The sequence below is a fragment of the Oryctolagus cuniculus genome, chromosome 20, assembly GCF_964237555.1.
Source record: "Oryctolagus cuniculus chromosome 20, mOryCun1.1, whole genome shotgun sequence".
Lineage (NCBI taxonomy): Eukaryota > Metazoa > Chordata > Mammalia > Lagomorpha > Leporidae > Oryctolagus > Oryctolagus cuniculus.
In genome coordinates this window covers 3,990,135-4,001,514 of record NC_091451.1, presented here as the reverse complement: position 1 = coordinate 4,001,514, position 11,380 = coordinate 3,990,135, and the positions used below count along the sequence as shown (strand labels likewise).

The 11,380-nt window shown below is 36.7% G+C and overlaps 1 pseudogene; it reads left to right on the top strand.

The window, feature by feature from the left end:
- Positions 1-6,439: 6,439 nt before the first annotated feature.
- Positions 6,440-7,763, top strand: LOC138847340 (eukaryotic translation initiation factor 2A pseudogene; annotated as a pseudogene).
- The last annotated feature ends 3,617 nt before the right edge of the window (positions 7,764-11,380 follow it).

Here is an 11,380-nt window from a genome sequence, read left to right as displayed (position 1 = left end):
ACAAGAAAAGTAAGCATTACCTGCTGAAAGTATATATTTATTATTCATGAATGATCCAAAACTTGAAAGACCATATTTTTTATATAACCACATATGTGAATTACCACTTAGGAACTTGGAGTAAAAAGGAAAGTTATATATTTATGTTAAAAATTCACATAAAAGTACTGTCGTGAGCACCTACTGCCACGTAGCTCAACAGTAGGAAGTGCGACATACGACTTATCAGTCACAGGGAAGAAAGGGACACCAGGACACAATACTATTTTTCCAACGAGAGATTTTATTATTCACACACCGGGACACACCAGGGGTTTTTTATCACACCACTCATCAGCATGCCCATTGAGGTCAATACTCTTATTAGTATCAATATACTTATCAATCTGTCCTCTTTAATACACTTATCACTAAACTTAACACTACTATTTAAGGTGACTTAAATGGTTAACTACTTAACCACTTAACTACCTGACTTAACCACTTAACTACTCAATCTTAACAATATCACTTGTCTGCCAGGCCATCAATATTATACCACAAGTCATAACAAACACTATGAAAATAATCTTAAGTACTATCACAATGAACACTACAAGCACAGCAAAAGAGTGATAACATTGGTTTGCTACGTATCTAGGCTCGCATCACTGTCACGAATGTGCTTCTCCTGCGGGGAGTGTCCAGTGTCCAGAGTTCAGTGTCCCAGCAGGGACGGAACTCGGACCAGTCACTTACAGGAGGGAAGTTGTGGCAAGGTTATCACTCTGGGCAGTAGGCTCAAGCTTCCAGGCAGATGGCAGGCGAGAAGTTGGAGAGGTCCCCTGCTGAGAGGCCTGGCCCAGCTCTGCGGGCTCTGCGGTCAACTCTAGCAGCAGGCTGATAAGGCGAGGGGGTGAGGCGGCAGCTCCACTGGTCAGACAGCAGCTGGGCAGCAACGCAGCAGCTCCAGATGGCCTCTTGATCCCGTCGTCACCTTTCGCCACGCAGCAAAAGCTAGGAGGCTGGCTCTTTGACTCTACGTGTGAGGAGATCCAGAGGTTCGCTCACACTGGGCCACGCACACACACACACACACACACTCACACAGACAGTGGTGTTACAGCTCAGGGACAGATCTGCAGGTCGGCTTGTGCTGCTACCTGCTCCGTGCGGAGTAGCAGGCTGCCCCTTCAGCTCCAGATGTGTGGAGATCCAGAGGTTCACACACACCGGGCCATGGTCCCCGAGAGGATGAAGAGTGGTGCAAGGGCTCCCTTTCTATCCTCATTTTCGGCAGTTCTCCAGCTTGCCATCCTCCAACTTGTCCAATCAATGCTGGTTCCTCCTTGCTTATGTTTGAACTGTCCAGTCAGCGTGGGTAGGAGGGTATTGTCCATAGCACACTGCTATCTGACTGACCAGAGATGTCTGTTTGGTATGAATGGGAGTGTCTCCCTAAAAGCCGTTAGGCATTGCCTTAGCTCCTGACTTATAACTCCACTTTACTTTTAATTTGTGGCTAGTGGTAACTTCTTAACTCAATGTTTTACTGTGTTTCTACAGTTCATCTCCTCTTCAGGTAAGTGGTGATCTGTGACTCTTTTTGAGATTCCTGTGGGATTCCCCACAAGTACATAATTCTCTTTTTCAACTACTCACCATACCTTACTACAGAAGAAGGACTAAGGCCATAGAAGTACAAATATATAAAACACACTGAAATATCAAATATTTTTATCTAAGCTCAAGCAAAGCATATAATGAACTGCAATGATTTTCATACTATTTGACTCAAAAAACATAAACAGCTTAACAGCTGCAAAAATCTTGAAAATATGAAATTTATTTGGTAAGATAATGTATTTCATTAATTTCATTTATTTTATTCTGGCTCTCATATTTCTAAGAATTTTATTTCATGATTACCAAGTTGTAAATTAAGCTAGAATGAATGCATGACAATATCTGTATCTAGAGACATTTGTAATTTGTACTCTGAAATTCTGAACAAGTTAAAGGGATTTAAATAATCAAAAAAAAAAAAAAAACTAAAGGAAGGGCCTAGTGGTGGAGCAGGTACAGCCACCATTTGTGATGCCAGGATACCCTATGGATGCCAGTTTGTGTCCTGGCTGCTCTCTTCTGATCCAACTCCCTGCTAATGGCCTAAGAAAGAAGATAAACGTTGCCCAGGTGTTGGGATTCTGCCACACATGCAAAAGACCCCGAGGAAGCTCTTGGCTCTTGTCTTCAGCCTGGTCCATCCCTGGTCATTGAGTCCATTAGAGAAGTAAATCAGCAGGTGGAAGCTTTCTCTCTTTTTGTGTCTCTCCCTCTCTCTGTAACTTTCAAATAAATAGATAAATAGACCCTAATAAAAAGGATACAATGAGCAACAGTTATTTTTTCCAATCATATATATATAATGCTTTATTAAAAAACATTATCAGAGTTGGAAATATGAGGTTAATTTTATTCTCATACACTATTGGTAAATGAAATGAATACATTCCTTCAGATGGTAATTTAGTAAGATATATTCAAATTTGAAACATAGCATCCTTTTTATCTTGTAAGAATTTCACTGGACTTAGATCCTTCACAAAATATTGGATATTGTGAAATCATGTAAACACCTATGATAAGAACATTTCTAATGTATTAAATGTATCATATATAAAGCATAATGGGAGTAGTTCCTACAAAATAACAGACTATTTATGAGATTTCTGGGTTTTGTTTCCAATGCACAAATGCTCAAATGATAGACATTTAAATTAATTTATTGAGGGCTTGACTACAATGTTACATACTGTTCAAATTTTTTTCTGAATGTTGGCTAAAACCTATTAAAACATATTCAAAGATTTTTATCTTAACCTAGTGTTGGCAAACTTTTCTATACAGAGTCAAGTAGAAATTATTTTAGACTTTATGGACCATAATATCTTTGCTGTCATCTAAAATATGTGTAAGCTGTAGGTAAATAGATGGAGTTGTATTCCAATAAAACTATTCACAAAAACAGAAAGGAGCTGGATTTAGCCCACAGAACTACTAACGCACTGAACCATACTTTTCAGAATATCATGCATACATGCCATTACTCATTTTAAAGATATTGTATTCCAGTGCTTGTCACACCATTATATAAAGAGGCAATAAAAATAAAACTTTCAGGGCCGGCACTGTGGCATAGCAGGTAAAACCGCTGCCTGTAGTGCCAGCATCCCACATGGGCACTTGTTTGAGTCCCCAATAATCCACAATTCTAACACTTGCCTACAACTTGGGTACTGACTAATAATATACACTGGTGACAGTTATAAAATCAAATAAAAATCAATGAAAAGTAATGTTCATATCACTGTATAAATCATGATTAGACTAGAACTGAGCAATTTGGAAGGAATAATTACCAAGTGGCAACTAAACAAAGAGATTTATTGGAAATAGTCTTTATAATCATATTTTTAAAATGATTGTACAGGAACTTAAGATAAGATAATGTCCCTTTACAGGGCAATCCTCACAGAAAGATTTCCTCATGTAAAATTATGCTATTGAAAATGTCAACAGTAGTGATATATTTGCAGTTCTTTAAAAACTTCCAAACAGCAAAAAATTGTGTAATTCTGATAGCATGAAACAGCACATTGGTGTTAGACAATTCGGAGATACTATGTACAGGGAAGATTCCAAGATAACTTAGAAAATTTCCATGGGGCTGATAAACCTACAATGAAAAAGCCACATACTCAAAGTTCAAGAACCAGGATACCTAATAATTGAAATTTTATCAGGTGATAGCATGAAATTCAGAGGCAAAATAAAAAAGGAATTTAAATGCTATGGTGACAATGATATTGTGGCAAATGTAAGTGGATAGAGTAATGTAAAAAATTAGTGTCAAGAAAATGTGAGAAAAAATTTTAGTGAATAATTATTCATTAATATTACATGTGAAAACCATATAAAATTTGCAGAAACTAAAATCCAGAAAAGATAAATTCCTTTCAATAGTGATTTTTTAAACTTTTAGTTAATAAATATAAATTTCCAAAGTACAACTTTTGAATTATAGCGGCTTTTCCCCATAATCTCCCTCCCACCTGCAACCATCCCATCTCCCACTCCCTCTCCCATCATTCATTTTCAATTATCTTTTTATACAGAAGATCAACTTAGTATATACTAAGTAAAGATTTCAACAGACTGCATCCACAAAGACACACAAAGTATATAGTACTGTTTGGGGAGTAGTTTTACTGTTAATTTGCACAGTACAACACATTAAGGACAGAGGTCCCACATGGGGAGCAGGTGCACAGAGACTCCTGTTATTGATTTAACAATTGACACTCTTATTTATGACATCAGTAATCACCCGAGGCTCTTGTCATGAGCTGCCAAGCCTATGGAAGCCCCGATACTAAAATAAGGACATATAAGATCATTTCTTAAAAAATAGTCCATTGAAGCCTCTTTAAAATGAAAAATAAAGGGAAAATGAATGCAAATAAGACAAAAATTTTGAAAATTACCAGATAAGCATTGATGGAAAGATATTTGTATCTAAACCCTTAAAAATTAAAATTAAAATTTTATAGTTCTATGAAATTCCAGAAAAGCTAAAAAAAATCCTCTGGGAACTGAGAAAGATTGTGTCAAGATGGCCTGAGAATTTGGGGCATGAAACAGTTGCAAAGAGAATTCAAATAATTTCCATCATGTTGACATCATAAGAAAAAGTCACCCAAGTAGGATATTTATGATATAAACAGATCACACTAGTGAACAAAGATAATAATTAAAACAAAGTACATTATATCATATGAATTACAATTTGATGATTGTAATTAGAATATAGGATAAATAATAGAGTAGACATAACGGGATCTGGTGAACAATAATCCAGAAAATATTTTTACCATGAGAAAAATTTTAAAATCAAGGAAGGTAAATCAAGGAATATTTTGGTGCCTTAATTCTTTATTCATTCACTCATTGGTCAACTTTTGGCTTATTTTCATTGTTTCTACAGAAGTAAAAAGTGAATGTTCTTGTGCATAGATCTCTATTCACAATCCTGATAATTTTAGCTTCTTTCTTTTTCTAAAAGTTTATTTATGTTATACAAGTTCCATGTATTTCATATATACTGATTTAAAAATACAGTGATACTTCTCACCTTAAACTTCCTCTTGCCCATGTCTCACCCTTCTTCCTCCTCCCTCTCCCATTTCCACTGTTATTTTTCTACAAAGATCTACTTTCAGTTTAATTAGTGTTTGTAAAGTTAGCCCTAAATTAAGAGTGCTCTACAAATAGTATAAGAGAAATTGAAAAGAAAACATAAAGAAGTTTCATCAAATTGAAGGAATCACAATGAAAAAGATAACCAGGATTAGCTACAGTTTTCTATACTAGGATCAGCATACACTACATCACGATGTACATATGTTATAGAAATAAAACATAAAGATTAAGAGTAATGTGCATGTTAGGATATAACCCATATTCTGATTACTGGACGTGACAGCAATAATGTAGGGGCAATAAAAGCATAACAAGCATATACAACAGAATTGGGTCAACCAACATGTATTAAATTTGCATTACACTTGAGAAATAAATCAACAATAGTAAGTAATGAAAATATAGGGACAAAATGGTGGCATCTATGCTGATTTTGACAGGGAATTTGGGAAAAATTGCAAAGTCTACACTTTTAGTAAGGATGGGACCTTGTTTGCCTGGTGCAGTGGAGAAAAAGTAAACAATATCAGTGTCACTAACAAGGGACAACTGCACTCCTTCAACCTCCCAAAGTTTGCCTTGAATTCTCGCTAAAAAACACTGTTCTAGCAACATGGCAACCTTACATTAATTCTAAAGATGGTGTAGCTGGGACACCCAATCTTCAGCTTTATGACTTGAAAACTGGGACGTGTTTGAATTCTTTCATCCAGAAAAAAATGCAAAATTGGTGTCCATCCTGGTCAGAAGATGAAAGTATTTGTGCCTGAAAATTTTTTTTTTGACAGGCAGAATGGACAGTGAGAGAGAGAGAGACAAAGAGAAAGGTCTTCCTTCACCCCCCAATGGCCACTGCAGCCAGCGCACCACGCTGATCTGAAGCCAAGAGCCAGGTGCTTCTCCTGGTCTCCCATGCAGGTGCAGGGCCCGAGCACTTGAGCCATCCTCTACTGCACTCCTGGGCCACAGCAGAGAGCTGGACTGGAAGAAGAGCAACCGGGACAGAATCTGTTGCCCCACCGGGACTAGAACCAGTGGTGCTGGCCCCACAGGTGGAGGATTAGCCTAATGAGCCGCAGTGCCGGCCTGTGCCTGAAATGTTAACAATGAAGTTCACTTCTTTGAAAAGAACAATTTCAACATAATTGCAAATAAATTACATTTGCAGAAAATTAATGATTTGGTGTTATTACCTGGACCCCAGCCATACAAGGTGGCTGTCTATGTTCCAGGAAGCAAAGGTGCACCTTCGTATGTTAGAGTGTATCAGTACCCCAACTTTGGTGGACCTCATGCAGCTTTAGCCAATAAAAGTTTCTTTAAGGCTGATAAGGTTACAATGCTATGGAATAAAAAAGCTACTGCGGTCTTGGTAATAGCTAGTAGAGACATTGATAAGACAGGAGCTTCCTATTATGGGGAACAGATGTTGCATTACATTGCAACAAATGGAGAAAGTGCCATAGTGCAACTACTGAAAGGTGGCCCTATTTATGACGCAGTTTGGAAGTATAGTTCTTCTGAATTTTGTGCTGTTTATGGTTTTAAGCCTGCCAAAGCAACACTTTTCAACTTGAAATGTGATCCTGTGTTTGATTTTGGAACTGGTCCTCAGAATGCAGGCTACTACAGCCCTCAAGGACATATATTAGTACTAGCTGGATTGGGAAATCTGAGAGGACAAATGGAAGTATGGGATGTTAAAAACTACAAGCTTATTTCTAAACCAGTGGCTTCTGATTCTACATATTTTGCTGCATGCCTAGATGGTGAGCATATTTTAACAGCCACATGTGCTCCCAGGTTACGTATTAATAATGGGTATGGGATTTGGCACTATGCTGGCTCTGTATTGCACAAGTATGATGTGCCCTCAAGTGGAGACCTATGGCTGGTTTCATGGCAGCCATTTTTGGATGGAATATTTCCAGCAAAAGCAGTAATTTACCAAGCAGTTCCAAATGAAGGAACCTAAAGTTGCAACTGTGTATAGACCCCCTGCTTTAAGAAACAAGCAAGTCATCAATTCCAAGCTGCATGAAGAGGAGCCACCTCAGAATATGAAACCACAATCAGGAAATGATAAGCACCCATCAAAAACAACCCTTAAAAATCAAAGGAAGCACGAAGCTAAGAACGCTGCAAAGTAGGAAGAAAGAAGTGACAAAAGTCCAGATTTGCCCTCTACTCCTGTGCCACAAAACACACCATGAAACATTACCTCTCAGTCAACTTCTGGAGACCCTGAGGTAGACAAAAAAATCAAGGACCTAAAGTAGAAACTGAAAGCAATTGAACAACTGAAAGGACAAGCAGCAAGTGGAAAACAGCTAGAAAAAAGTCAGTTGGACAAAATTCAAAAAGAGACAGCCCTTCTTCAGGAGCTGGAAGATGTGGAATTGGGTGTTTAAGGAGTCATCGAAGACAAGCTGCTCACCAGAAGTCACTGTGAACACCTCTTGTATTAAACCAGGTGGTGTACATGGAGCACCTGTGTGCCCACATTTATTGTGGCTCTACTATGTTAATCATTCATGCAAGATTCCACACACACTAGAAATTATTTAATAATGTGTATTAAATTAACTTACATTCTGCATCCTGTATCATGTTAATATTCAATGCAGAAAGATACATGAATTTTTCAGCTAAGTTTAGTGACTGAAAGACAAATTTTTTATATTAGGGAGCAGCATTTACCATATAAATGAATAAAGACAGTATAAATTTAAAAAAAGAAAGGAAAATATGCCATTTATCAAAAAACACCCTTAAATGAAAGATACTTGCGTCTACAGCTGCACTTTAAAAATGATCAACAATCAAAGATTTATTTACAATAACAAAATCCACCATTGTTGAAAGTATATTATCTAGAAAAGGAGAATGAGAATATGACCCAAAAGTGCTTTTGAGGAACTATATACATAAGTGGCCAACAAAATTAACAACATTTTAGTATATTGATGATCTTCCAATATAAAATCCAAGCAACATATGCATAGGTTTAGGTCTAGGATCGGCTTTCATTAGACTACTAATCATTACACAGGTGATAAGAATACATTCAAAGACAAAACAAGATATACAAAGAAGTGTATTGGTTAAAATATGAATTATACTTTCGATATTGTGAGTAGAATTCAATTGATAGTTACAATAATAATGTGACAAGCACATTTAAGAGATTTTTGTGAATAATAGCCCATGCTTACATATATATATATAGTTTATTTTTATATATTTCTATATAGAACAACATTTTAAAATGTATATATATAAAATTTATTATCTTGTTTTTTCTTTTTTTTTATAGGCAGAGTGGACAGTGAGAGATAGACAGAGAGAAAGGTCTTCCTTTGTCATTGGTTCACCCTCCAATGGACGCTACAGCCAGTGCAGCAGCTGGTGCACCATGCGGGTGCAGGGCCCAAGCACCTGGGCCATCCTCCACTGCCTTCCTGGGCCACAGCAGAGAGCCGGACTGGAAGAGGAACAACTGGGACAGAATCCGGCACTCCCACTGGGACTAGAACCAGGGGTGCCAGCACCCCAGGCAGAGGATTAGCCTATTGAGCCATGGCACCAGCCAATTTATTATCTAAAAAGCACAGTTTAGATTTCCATAATAATCTAGTCATTATACTGGTCATTACAAGAATGGGGAGCAAGGCACCAGCTGTAGCTGATAGTTTGTTTCTCCCTCTCTACCAACCTCTAAAATTAGATAAACATATATAATTCTGAGATCAAAATCACATCAAGATCCTGCCACTTACCCACATAATTGTCATGAAATGTGCCAATATCTAAAAACATAATGGAATATTTGAATAATCAAAAACTGAATAATCAATGATTTAGAGTTCTATAAAAATCTGCAAGTTATATATATATATATACGCATATATATAAACTTTTATATATATAGTTAATTATTATATATTATGTATAGTTAATTTTTTTTCATGTATATGTATATATTACCTTGAGAAGAGATAATGATTATGCTTGGCTAAGATGGCTCTGAGACACGGTATACCTGAAAGTTTCCAGGACAACTTATAAGAATGTTGGGTGTGATGGTGATCTCAATAAAAATTTAAATCATCATGGCCACAGGTTCACAGGGCTGGGAATACCCTAGACTATAATATTTGTGAAAAAGACTGAGTTCAATAAATTTAAAGATAAAAAAATATTTACCTAAATTTCCAAAGTAAATGGTTAATTTCAAGATCCATGAATGTATGTAAGGCTGAAAATGAACTCCCCAGCTAATGAGACTGATGGAACAACCCTAGATTGTTCTCTGGTACTGTGAACATAAAATTTGTTTAGACAACTTCCAGAAATTGGAGAGTTGATAGCCTAACAATGATAAAGCAAATCATGGTAGCCTTAAGGTTCCTGCACTAGAACTGGCACAGATTAGATTATTTGACTATGTACTCAGGCTATAGTAAACAAATTCAAATAAAATATGAAAAATAGAGAAATGGGACAATTTTATATATGTGGTATATTGACTAGTGGGTGTACCCATGGCAAATTTAGTAGAAGCAGAAATAAGGCCACAAGAAGATGTAACAGATATAGATAAAAACAGCCCTAAATACACATTTAAGCTACAGAAAATTTGTATTCTCTTAAATCAAGGAAATTGTATGCCATTGAATTCAATAATCTTAGAGCTAAGATAACAGTGTCTCAACTTAATGCATGGAAAATTTAAGGTGAATGGCCAATTTTGAGTCCCTAAAAATAAACATACTACAAAAACACATGTGTACTTCAAAGTGAAACAATGTAATGTCCAAAAGTGATTTTATAGAACATGAAGATGGAGGTTGCTAATACAACCTGAAAATTTTTGAATAAATTCATAGCATTACTATGTAAATGCCCTAAAGAATGACCATACATTGTCAGTGCTAAGGTTAGATTTCATGTGGATAGTGATATATACAGGTTAAAGTAGTAAAATGAAAGTCAAAATAAAAAATATAAATCTGATGCATATGGAAAGGGAAAAGCTTACTTTACCTTAAGTAACAATGAGTAATTTAGTGTCAGCCATAATTAAAGAACAACTATGTGGATAGGTATTTCTATAAAAGAGTCTAGAATAAACTGGAAAATTGTAGTATTTCAGGAACATGTATTTTGGAAATTTTCCAAAATCAGAAAATAATTTACATGCCGGCGCCGTGGTTCACTAGGCTAATTCTCTGGCTACGGCACCGGCACATCGGGTTCTAGCCCTGGTTGGGGAACTGGATTCTGTCCCGGTTGCTCTTCTTCCTGTCCAGCTCTCTGCCGTGGCCTGGGAAGGCAGTGGAGGATGGCCCAAGTGCTTGGGCCCTGCAGCCGCATGGGAGACCAGGAGAAGCACCTGGCTCCTGACTTTGGATTGGCGCACCGCGCCGGCTGAAACGTGCTGGCTGTAGTGGTCACTTGAGGGGTGAACCAATAGAAAAAGGAAGACCTTTCCCTCTGTCTCTCTCTCTCTCTCTCTCACTAACTCTGCCTGTCAAAAACAATAATAATAATAAAAAATAATTTACAGCTGAAGTAACATCCAGAAAGATGTAACCCATGCTGATGACCATGATGGTACTGGCCCTGTCACGTGCTGAAATCCTGTACTCATGACAGTTTCTAGACAACTTCCAGCATTTAATTTGAGTTTATAACCACAGAATCATAAACCAAACCCTGGCACCCATTGTTTCCCTGTGTTAGCATTCTCATAAATCAGGTTATTAATTGCACATTCAGGTGGCAGTGGTAAATTCTAAGACAAAATAATGAGATATACACTCTATATAAAAGTTAATTTTGATTATATGCTGTACAAATCAGTAATTTTGTAGAAACAGATTCATGATCACATAGAGATGGCATAGAGGAATACAAAACTTAGAATTACATAGATTAATAAAAATGTCAGGAATTTAATTAGAAAAGAGGATGTTAATATATTAATTTTAGCAAGCGTACAAGTACTTTGACCCAATAATTGTTTATGGTCAAATTTTGATTTTGAGTACTAAAAAATAAAAAATTGTAAAGAGAATACATTAACTTGAACATTTGAATGAGTCTGCTGGAGTGACACAATTTTGCAAATCATCTA